The following is a 12,274-nucleotide window of genomic DNA, read 5'->3' as shown; positions in this document are numbered from 1 at the left end:
TAGGCAGGGACCAGTCAAGTGCAAGTGCAACTTACACTTTGATATGTCCACCGGGATGCTCCACTGCATCTCTAATTACAAACACTACAGCACAGAGTTCAATGTCTGTTCCACTGGGAGAGAGGTGTAGGGTTCGACAGCACCATAGGTACTGACAGATGCAACGAGAAAAGGAAATGACAAATGCTGTCCCAAACGGTTCCAACATCCTTTTTCAGATGACATTACCTGAATGCACCAATGAATGATCGGCTCACTAAGGCTGCGTTGTAGATGATGCGCTCCATAAACTAAAAAGTATCCCTAAAATAATTACAGTGCAAGACTCTCTAATTGAGGACGCCTAAAATACTTTGGGTCAAGCTCACTTTGATCAAAGCGAGTTAAACGATTATTCTGCTGTGTGTTTTGTGTTATGATTATAGTTCCATAAGTCCTTAATTTACCATGGCACACAAACACAATCATATAAACATATTCCATATTTTGTAACTTTTAATTCATCATCAGTTGTCAGGATTAAACTAATGCACTGGTATGGTGGTCTTGATATGGCCCATTTAAAGATGCAGCTGGTTGCAGTTATGTTACATTTCAGGTAAATTGGTTTTGCTAGTCCTGTTAAGTAAACACTGTGTCATTGTGGAAGTCACAACCCAAGGCCTCATTACTATTAGAAGTGGTGAAAGAGTATTGGGCCAAATCTGAAAGCAATTACAGGTCACACCTAATTTCTGTGTTATTTTCCTCAGACTAATTAGAGAAATTGTCAAGAAGACTGAATAAAACACATGGCGCAAAGGTTATTAACAAGGGAAGTTCTTGTATGTGGAGTGGACTGCTATGCCACAACACTCCTAATCTTCCACTCACAGGTCACCATTCCTCAGTCATGGTATCTGTCCTAAACTTGGATGCTGAGCTTAAAAAATGTAATAAAAAAGTGTTGCCATTCCATGCATCATGACAGTATTGCTATGCCTACTTGTCATTAAATCACATTGCCTTGTTATGACAAGTGTCATGTTATCTTAATGATATTGACACGACAAGGTTATGGAAGTTTGTTTATTTTTCATTAGTGTAATAGGGTAAACAAATAAATATCCGATATATATTTATAAATAGACCCTAAATATAAACATGACTGATTTACTGATATATGTGACCTATTGCAAGTTGACTTGACCATTTTCTGACAAGACAGAAGCTATAAAAAAAACATTGTGTGTTGATCAGACTGAGCCCACTTTGAAAGAGGGAATTTCATTATGGCCAGTCACAGTGCCCTACATGTTTTACAAAACCTCAGGAAAAAAACACCTATTGATTTATGACTATCAACATCCCTCAGACGTATGGGCTTACAGGCTGACCTCTGTGTAGAAAATGGAATCCGGTAATGGATTCAATGATGGATGAATGTGAAAACATTGCAATCAACACTCGTCTCCAACCTGTTTCTATAAGCTATTTTGTACTTACACAGCCCCAAGTTGGATTATTATTTTAAGAAATATTTTGCTAATCAGGTCTCCTGAGCCACCCACACTTTTAATATTACAGTATGTTAAATGCAACTTCATAGAAACGTTATGATGGACATGGTTGTACATTTGAGTAATGTATATATTTTTCATATCCATATACAGTCTGACACTAAAAGGAAAGCATTGTGTTGCAATGTGATCCAGTCACGTAAATGCATATGTATAGCAACACGGTCACTGTGGATTAAAGTAAATAGGTGTGTGATGAACACTTGTGTATCTGAAGTCTACCAGGGAAGTCTGAGACTTGTTCCAGATCTGTCTGAGTAAGAGACTTGTGTGATCCACTGCAACTTTAATTAAGATTAATGAGCTCAAGCAGGCTTCCCTCACAATCCCTCATCTGGCACAATAACAATGAGGACGCTTCAGGGCCTGGAGACCAGAATATCACAGAGTCTGCTTCTACTGGCGAAGGAAAGAAGGAATTCATTCAGAGATCAGCTATTGCAAAATTCATCTTTCAAACTCACCTGCCAACTATGTTTAATTCTGTCATTCTGCAAGTCTATTTTTCACTGCCATTGTTAACATTTTGCTGGAAATGATCATTGACAAATCCTTTCCGACCCTGATTGGATAAAGCATGACCTTTACAGTACTTCTGTGGGCCTAATCACCTGCTTTTCTCAGGCCAGCCAATCAGAGGGACCAGTATACACCTATTCAACCCTCTGTAGGCCAGGCACAACACAAAATACTGTAAAACAAAAACATACAGAACAACATACCAGATCAATCCCCAAATCACCAGCATTTGCAAAAATCATCAAAAGAGAAGCTGGGCAGCCACTACTCTTCCTGGGGACCAAACAGGAACAAAACAACACATCACAAAAAAACATCACATCCCAACAAACCAAACCAACACAACACATCACAACAAAACAACACATCACAACAAACCAACACATCACAACAAAACATCACATCCCAACAAACCAACACATCACAACAAACCAACACATCACAACAAACCAACACATCACAACAAACCAACACATCACAACAAAACATCACATCCCAACAAACCAACACATCACAACAAACCAACACATCACAACAAACCAACACATCACAACAAACCAACACATCACAACAAACCAACACATCACAACAAAACATCACATCACAACAAAACATCACATCACAACAAACCAACACATCACAACAAACCAACACATCACAACAAACCAACACATCACAACAAACCAACACATCACAACAAAACATCACATCACAACAAAACATCACATCACAACAAACCAACACATCACAACAAACCAACACATCACAACAAACCAAACCAACACAACACATCACAACAAACCAACACATCACAACAAACCAACACATCACAACAAAACATCACATCACAACAAACCAACACATCACAACAAAACATCACATCACAACAAACCAACACATCACAACAAAACATCACATCACAACAAACCAACACATCACAACAAAACATCACATCACAACAAACCAACACATCACAACAAAACATCACATCCCAACAAACCAACACATCACAACAAAACAAACCAACACATCACAACAAACCAATACCACACATCACAACAAAACAAAACAACACATCACAACAAACCAACACAACACATCACAACAAAATGACACATGACAACAAACCAACACATCACAACAAACCAACACATCACAACAAAACATCACATCACAACAAACCAACACATCACAACAAAACATCACATCACAACAAACCAACACATCACAACAAACCAAACCAACACAACACATCACAACAAACCAACACATCACAACAAACCAACACAACACATCACAACAAAACGACACATGACAACAAACCAACACATCACAACAAACCAACACATCACAACAAAACAACACATCACAACAAACCAACGCATCACAACAAACCAACACATCAAAACAAAACAACACATCACAACAAACCAATACCTCACAACAAAACAACACATCACAACAAACCAACACATCACAAAAAACAACACATCACAACAAAACAAAACATCACCCCAGTAATTGTGCAATATAGTAATTCACATCGCTCCACTGTTACAAATGTACATTATAAAATGTACAATATTACAACAGTATAATACTACAATATTACAATGTGTGGGTGTGTTTCAAGTTCAAGTTTTAATGTCATGTGCACAAGTATAGTGAAATAAAAAAATGTCAAGCTTTAAACTCAACAATGCAGTACTTAATAACAATGTAATACAAAAAATAACATAATAAATCAAGAAGAACACGAGAAAGTAGGCAAGCATACTATATACAGGGCCAGGCTTTAAATTAAAAACAATGCGCTGTTTCCATTAAGTATCATTACCTACTCTCCCTGCTTGCATAACAATTGTGAACTGCTGTGATGCAGATGTCTAAGCAGTGAGCACTGACTAAGCCTTATGAGTTCAAGCCCAGTACTGCGCCATTATTTTTTTGATGAGCACTGATGAAGGCAATTTGTGACGTCCACAGGACCTTTTCACAGTTGTGTTGTGCACTGTGTTCATAACAGATTCTAGTTTTGGGAACAGAAAAATGTATTGAGATCAGATGTTTCATCCATGAGAACATTAGCAGAATTAGAAAACTAGTTCCATCCTCTCCCACTACCCGCGACTGGACTTCCTCTCATTATCATATTTGGTGGTGAGAAAACGTTCTAGACGGATGCTTCAGCTTTATAGCCTCTGTGATGTGTCTGGGTTACCCCTTGTGTGTGGCCGCATCACCGCTTGATGTGGCAACTGCTTGGCTTCCGACCGCAAGTTGCTACATAGGGTCGTGCGTACGGCCATGTAGATAACTGGGGTCGAGCTCCCTGCCATCCAGGACCTCTATACCAGGCGGGAGGCCATACACATTTTTAAAGAAAATTACCTCAATTACCTTAACTACCTCATACCCCTGCACACTGACTCCTTGTATATACCTTTGTTATTGTTATTTTATTGTTTACCTATTTCCTTTTTTTATTCAACACATTTTTCTTACAATATTAAAATATTCCAAAACATGCATCCTGTTTGCAACAAGGCCCTAAAGTAATACTGCAAAAAATGTGGCAAAGCAATTCATTTTTTTGTCCTGAATACAAAGCGTTACTGTATGTTTGAGGCAAATTGAATACAATACATTACTGAGTATCCCTCTCCATATTTTCAAGCATAGTGGTGTTTGCATCATGTTATGAGTATGCTTGTAATCGTTAAGGACTGGGGAGTTTTTCAAGATAAAAAATAAATGGAATAGAGCAAAGCACAGGCAAAATCCTACAGGAAAACCTGGTTCAGTGTCACGCCCTGACCATGGAGAGCCCTTGGTTCTCTATGGTAGAGTAGGTCAGGGCGTGACTAGGGTTTTTTTTTTTTTGTGGGGGATATTGTTTTGAGTAAGTGCATGTTGCACCTCTGATGTCACGGTTTGTTGTTTGTTTCTTTTTGTTTGGAAGTTTCGCTTAAATAAATATGTGGAACTTTAATCACGTTGCGCCTTGGTCCGTCTCTCCACACATCCGTGACATTCACTCTGCTTTCCACCAGACACTGGGAGATGAATTCACCTTTCAGCAGGACAATAAACTAAAACACAAGGTCAAATCAACGATTTAGTTGCTTACCAAGAAGACAGTGAATGTTTCTGAGTGTCCGAGTTACAGTTTTGACTTAAATCTGCTTTAAAATCTACGGCAAGACTTGAAAATTGTTGTCTAGCAATGATCAACAACCAATTTGACAGAGCTTGAAGAATAAAAAAATGGGCAAATATTGTGAAATCCAGGTGTGCAAAGCTCTTAAAGACGCACTCAGAAAGACTCACAGCTGTGATCGCTGCCGAAGGTGATTCTAACATGTATTGACTCAAGGGTGTGAATACTTTTGTAAATGAGATATTACTATATTTCATTTTCCATAAATTAGCTAAAGTTTAAAAAAAAAAAACATGTTTTCACTCTGTCACTATGGGGTAGAGTGTATAGATGGCTGAGATTTAAAAATGTTTAAAAAATACTTAAGAGTCTACACGTGTGTCAATCTAAGTAACATCATAAAAAGATCCACATCACAATCCGTCAATTTAAGCTAGAAATATCATGGGCTGTATCTCAATCCACCACATCTGCCTATGTCAGCCTTCCGCATCTGCGGTGGAAGGTGGCCAAGCTCCTGAAAATCGGTCTTCTCACGGAAATGTCTGCAGTGTCCGAAAGACTCGGCCTACATTTTATTATGGAAAGGAGAGACTCTCACGAACGTGATTTTGTTCTCCATTTTGCTCTACGTCCCAGGACTCGTCTGAAAGTAACCCATACAAACAAATGGAAGTATGGAGGTAGTTTTGTGCCAACAAAAATAAGGGGTTAAATATGTGTCCAAAAAAAGAAAACTATTTCCTGAGCTTTTTTATATCTCCTAGATTTAGGACTTGACATTTAATAACGTTATTCCTTATTATTTACTTTTTAACTGTCTTTTTTTTTGCTATTTATGAACGTGTTATTCAATGCGTTTCTATGGGCTATAGTAGTAAAGGCCAAATTCAATATTTTATCAAATCATTTTTCTAAAACAATAATTGATACCTAAAGGGGTCCTGACATTCAAAATCCAATAGCTTAATGATCCATGGTATGATTATCTTAAAACAATTCCCCATTTTAGAGGTTAACACGTTTTGAATTCAGGCTGTGACACAACAAAATGTGAAATAAGTCAAGGGGTATGAATACTTTCTGAAGGCATTGTAGATGCCTGGAGAAGGTTCAATTTAGAATGTCTTTCTGAAAGTCATATCCCAAACTAAAGGTATAAAATCAAGTAATTGAGATTTTATTTTTTAGAAGTTTGTTATAAATTCAGATATTAGTGTAACACGATCAGTACAGTCAATGTTGTCAGATCTACAGACAGGGAAATCTCTCGAAGCCCTCTGTATCCCTAGTAATGACCTCAATTTTCAGCAGAGGGCATTGACCTAGTTTTAGAGGGATGAATGACAGGGTGAAAAAAAAGAATGGAACGCATCAGACAGAATTATTTTATTTTATCTTGTCAGATTAAGTAAACAACCCATTACAATATCACAGTAAATGATACAAAACAAATCAATGTTTTCTTATTTTTAATAGAGGGTTGTTGGTTTGTTTTCAAGATATTAACTGAAGATGAGTGTGGGGAGCTCTTAGTCTGTGTCCCTATTGGTTGGCAGAGCAGAGCTGCCCTGCCCATAAGCCCAGCTTTGCACTCGGCTGCCCCCACAAGTGACTTCATTGGATGTACAAGTTGATCTGATGGAAGGGAATTAAATTGCAATCGCAAGCGGCTTTCATCTGGGCCTCTGCTTCTGCCTGACGGCCGATTAGAGCTCGCCTGTCTGATTACAGAAACAACCAAAGGTTGATTTTTGCTATTTTTTGCCTACTTTCTTTCAGAGAAAAGTGTGTCATTTTGGAACAGGGAGTTCAGGCAATAGCGAGGGGGAAATTAGGTTATGTCCTCTGACTCAACATTGCCTCAATGCCCCTGGCCCTCTAGGTTGTATCTCATACTGTACACATGTATACTCCACACGCATTCTCATAGTTACATAAACAGTAACCATTTTGAATTACTCAGATGTACCCAATTGTGAAATACATTATTGAATTGCATTAACCCTAAAAGCATCAACCTATTTTGACCACTAAAAGCACCAAGAGGGGTCATTTTTGACCACTAAAAGCACCAAGAGGGGTCATTTTTGACCACTAAAAGCACCAAGAGGAGTCATTTTTGACCACTAAAAGCACCAAGAGGAGTCATTTTTGACCACTAAAAGCACCAAGAGGGGTCATTTTTGACCACTAAAAGCACCAAGAGGAGTCATTTTTGACCACTAAAAGCACCAAGAGGGGTCATTTTTGACCACTAAAAGCACCAAGAGGGGTCATTTTTGACCACTAAAAGCACCAAGAGGGGTCATTTTTGACCACTAAAAGCACCAAGAGGGGTCATTTTTGACCGCTAAAAGCACCAAGAGGGGTCATTTTTGACCACTAAAAGCACCACGAGGGGTAATTTTTGATCCCAAATTGGAAATGACGGCAAAAAGCGACGGCAAAAAAACCTTTTTCTTCTATTAATCTTTTGTAACACAAGTAAATTGTTTAAATGCCCCAAAATAAGGATAGATTTTTTAAATGTTGACACATTTATAGTCAAATGTTATGTTTCTAAACAGACGTTCATGTTTTGAACAGACATTTTTTTAAATCAATTTCTCCATAGCTACATCTTATGAACATTTGACTGTTATTAATTCAAAGTGTTGTGTTTCTGTGACACTCAGAGACTGAGAAATTGATTATTGAGCTAATCTGACATACGGGTAAAACCTAAAATGGCCACCGATTTGGCTGATTTAGAAAATTTAGGCACCTGTGCCATCAGACTTTTAGCTTTAACTTTGGAACACTGTGGGCTATCAACTCAGTTCCAATTGCATCTGAAGGATGATAATCTCAACTTGGCTGGACCGTGACTGGAAGCTAAATATGTATTTAAATGTTTGAGTAATTGTTTTTGTTATAGTGGCTACCAGTGGCAAAATCTGGGGTAGGTCCATAGCTATATATTTTCATGGTACATACAGTGCCTTGCGAAAGTATTCGGCCCCCTTGAACTTTGCGACCTTTTGCCACATTTCAGGCTTCAAACATAAAGATATAAAACTATTTTTTTGTGAAGAATCAACAACAAGTGGGACACAATCATGAAGTGGAACGACATTTATTGGATATTTCAAACTTTTTTAACAAATCAAAAACTGAAAAATTGGGCGTGCAAAATTATTCAGCCCCTTTACTTTCAGTGCAGCAAACTCTCTCCAGAAGTTCAGTGAGGATCTCTGAATGATCCAATGTTGACCTAAATGACTAATGATGATAAATACAATCCACCTGTGTGTAATCAAGTCTCCGTATAAATGCACCTGCACTGTGATAGTCTCAGAGGTCTGTTAAAAGCGCAGAGAGCATCATGAAGAACAAGGAACACACCAGGCAGGTCCGAGATACTGTTGTGAAGAAGTTTAAAGCCGGATTTGGATACAAAAAGATTTCCCAAGCTTTAAACATCCCAAGGAGCACTGTGCAAGCGATAATATTGAAATGGAAGGAGTATCAGACCACTGCAAATCTACCAAGACCTGGCCGTCCCTCTAAACTTTCAGCTCATACAAGGAGAAGACTGATCAGAGATGCAGCCAAGAGACCCATGATCACTCTGGATGAACTGCAGAGATCTACAGCTGAGGTGGGAGACTCTGTCCATAGGACAACAATCAGTCGTATATTGCACAAATCTGGCCTTTATGGAAGAGTGGCAAGAAGAAAGCCATTTCTTAAAGATATCCATAAAAAGTGTCGTTTAAAGTTTGCCACAAGCCACCTGGGAGACCTGAGACTGGGACGGAGATTTGTCTTCCAACAAGACAATGATCCAAAACATAAAGCAAAATCTACAATGGAATGGTTCAAAAATAAACATATTCAGGTGTTAGAATGGCCAAGTCAAAGTCCAGACCTGAATCCAATCGAGAATCTGTGGAAAGAACTGAAAACTGCTGTTCACAAATGCTCTCCATCCAACCTCACTGAGCTCGAGCTGTTTTGCAAGGAGGAATGGGAAAAAATTTCAGTCTCTCGATGTGCAAAACTGATAGAGACATACCCCAAGCGAGGGGGCTGAATAATTTTGCACGCCCAATTTTTCAGTTTTTTATTTGTTAAAAAAGTTTGAAATATCCAATAAATGTCGTTCCACTTCATGATTGTGTCCCACTTGTTGTTGATTCTTCACAAAAAAATACAGTTTATATCTTTATGTTTGAAGCCTGAAATGTGGCAAAAGGTCGCAAAGTTCAAGGGGGCCGAATACTTTCGCAAAGGCACTGTACCTCTCTGACAAATTTGGTGCTTGTGTGCCAAATTTGGTGCTTTTATCACAAAGTTCACTATTGATGACACATTTTCATACTAGCGCCCACCACTAGTATACAAAAGATAAATTACATTTCATACTTCCATATTAATACAAAGATCATGATTAAAATTTGGGGGGGTAAGTAGTTGCTTGACAAAGTCCTAAAATTTCAGAAGGTTTATTATAATGGTTTTTAAAAATTTACCCATTGGTGGTTTTACAGTTAAGTCAGCTTTGCTGGTGCAAGAGAAGAAATGTTGGTTTGTTTGATGATTTTTGCATGTTTGATTTCAGTGAAATTAATAACAGAAACCTTCGGTCATTTCAAGTTCACAATAACTCTAGGCCTAGAGCAAAGGAAAGTAAAACTTTTACTCTTGTCTGGGATCTACGTGTGAAAGTGTCTATTATTACTTCTTCTGAATAAATCCAGCCACAGTTAAAGAAAGGATGCAGCCAACCTGCACACATAGTCCTCATCTTTATGTGGGCACCAATACACATGATGATTATGTCCTCAACTGACCCACAGGAATGGGTTTTCAATAAGATTCACCATGTGAAACGGTTCAAGCTTTATACAATTTGAGGCAATATCTCGAGACAACACCAAATAAATGACCCTATCTGGTAATAGCTGAATGTAGAGACCTTGCTTAATGATGGTGAAAATGACCCATCAAGAGAAGATGAATTGACTGAAGGTCTGAAGACTCCACAGCATAAAGAACCCATAGGAGAGCAACATATTTGTCTTTAAATCCCCATCCGATCTCGGATGGACTAGACAAATCAAGACACATATTGTGACTGGTAATTTCATGTTTGGTGATATCTGACCATTATAATGAAGCATAGAGCTGAGTCTGTTTTGAGCATTCGAAACGTACAATTACAGCACTTTCTGTCATTTAAATTCGATTACTGTATTTATTACTTGCAAAATTGCGACTTTGATAACCTTGCTAAAAGCTGTAGTTGGAAGGTGGGTGTGTATTCAGCTGTGAAATTGATGCTTAATGTTGAACGATTGGAATTATATTGAGAAACAACATTCTGCCCCTTAGATTAGGTAATAATGTCTGTTGATGACAAGCAATGGGCAATAGTGTTCGTCTTGTATCTATGCTACCTCCTCAGCAAAGCTTTTATACATTCAATCAGAACTTTATGTTAATCTCAAACAGGGATTTTACACAGAGCGTAGAATGTTCTGACTTTTCAAAGCTTAGCCACAGAAAGGAATATATATTTTCTCTTGCCCTAACACGCCTATAGTGGTTTTAAATGAATTATGACCCATTGAGTAATACGACCAAATCACATAAAAATGTGCTTCCACATACTTACAAAACTTGACTATGAACTTCACTGTAACTTGGTGCAGTAACCCTTTTTGACCTTGTCAAAGTGCTTTGCATGACTACGTATTATACACTGTACGTTTTTATTCAGTTACATTTTGAAGCGATGATTAGTTTTTGAATGTAAATGTTTTATGTTTTTTTTTCATATTTCTTTGATATGAAAAGTAGGACAAAAAGTATTTCCAGACAGGCTTTTTCATAAAATAGTCATTTCCGAAGCTTATTGAAACATTTAAAACAATATGATTCTACTTAAAAGGTTGTAAATTCTCTGGAGTCAAGTGACAAAACAAAATGACCTCAACTCTTGCCTGTTAAACACACTGTCAAATGTAATTGTTTTGAGGCAGTTAATTGGCCTTTTATTCAGGGGAGTCTGACAGTTTAATTATCTAAAATCACAACCAAAACATCTATTAAAGAACTATTATCATTACGGCTATTTTCACACAAATGTATAGTCACAACGGTATGAGAAATACATTTTAGGTTTCCCATATAAACACTGTTATCCACGGTGCTTCAGTTGTTGACTCATTTTCAAAATGGACAGGGGCATTAAGCATTATGAAGTGGTTGCCATTACTGTGAGGAATGCTGAGTGATGACATCACAGTAGGGGTTACAGGAAATTGAGGAGGAAGCTAACATCTGGGCCTACATGTTTCAGCCATGATAAACCCTTCAACCCTTCAGATGTGTTTGACTCAAGTGCTGTGTAGTGTCTGTCAAGAATAGTTAAAATGCAACGACTTCTCTCCCTATTCTAACCTTTCCATTGATGAAAACGATAAATTATATTCCCCACTGACTGACACATGCTTATTGTAGAGTAAAGAGTGTCAAGAGCAGTACGGCATGACTCAACCATTACACACTTTACACAATGTATTGACATTCTTTAGTTATCGCGTTGTTAACACTGACAACTAACCCATAGTAAGACATCAATATGCCATTTCTTTATAAATGTGTAGGAAGCTCTGATGGACTGAATGGTTAAGACAATCATAAATGCATATTGTCTTCTTTGTTGTGTGTTAATATTAAAATATTTTTTCATAGAGAGTTAAAGACAATAGCCTGCTACTGTAAGTACCTGATGCATTGGTGGCCTATATGATGAAGTCATATTTGTGTGTGGGCTGTTAACACATCCATTCGTCTTCATCTGTTTCCCACAATGTGAAGATAAAGACATTTTGTTGCATCAGTTAGTTTTTTAACATCTATTTTTCACACCTTGGGGAGACACATTATGCCTGTATAGTACAGATGGCTTCCCTTAGAAACAAATAACCCAGTGATATCATTTTGACAGTGTGCTATTGTAGAAGAGTAACAATCCCATTGCCTG

The sequence above is a fragment of the Oncorhynchus mykiss genome, chromosome 10, assembly GCF_013265735.2.
Source record: "Oncorhynchus mykiss isolate Arlee chromosome 10, USDA_OmykA_1.1, whole genome shotgun sequence".
Lineage (NCBI taxonomy): Eukaryota > Metazoa > Chordata > Actinopteri > Salmoniformes > Salmonidae > Oncorhynchus > Oncorhynchus mykiss.
Note: the sequence above shows the minus strand (reverse complement) of the source record.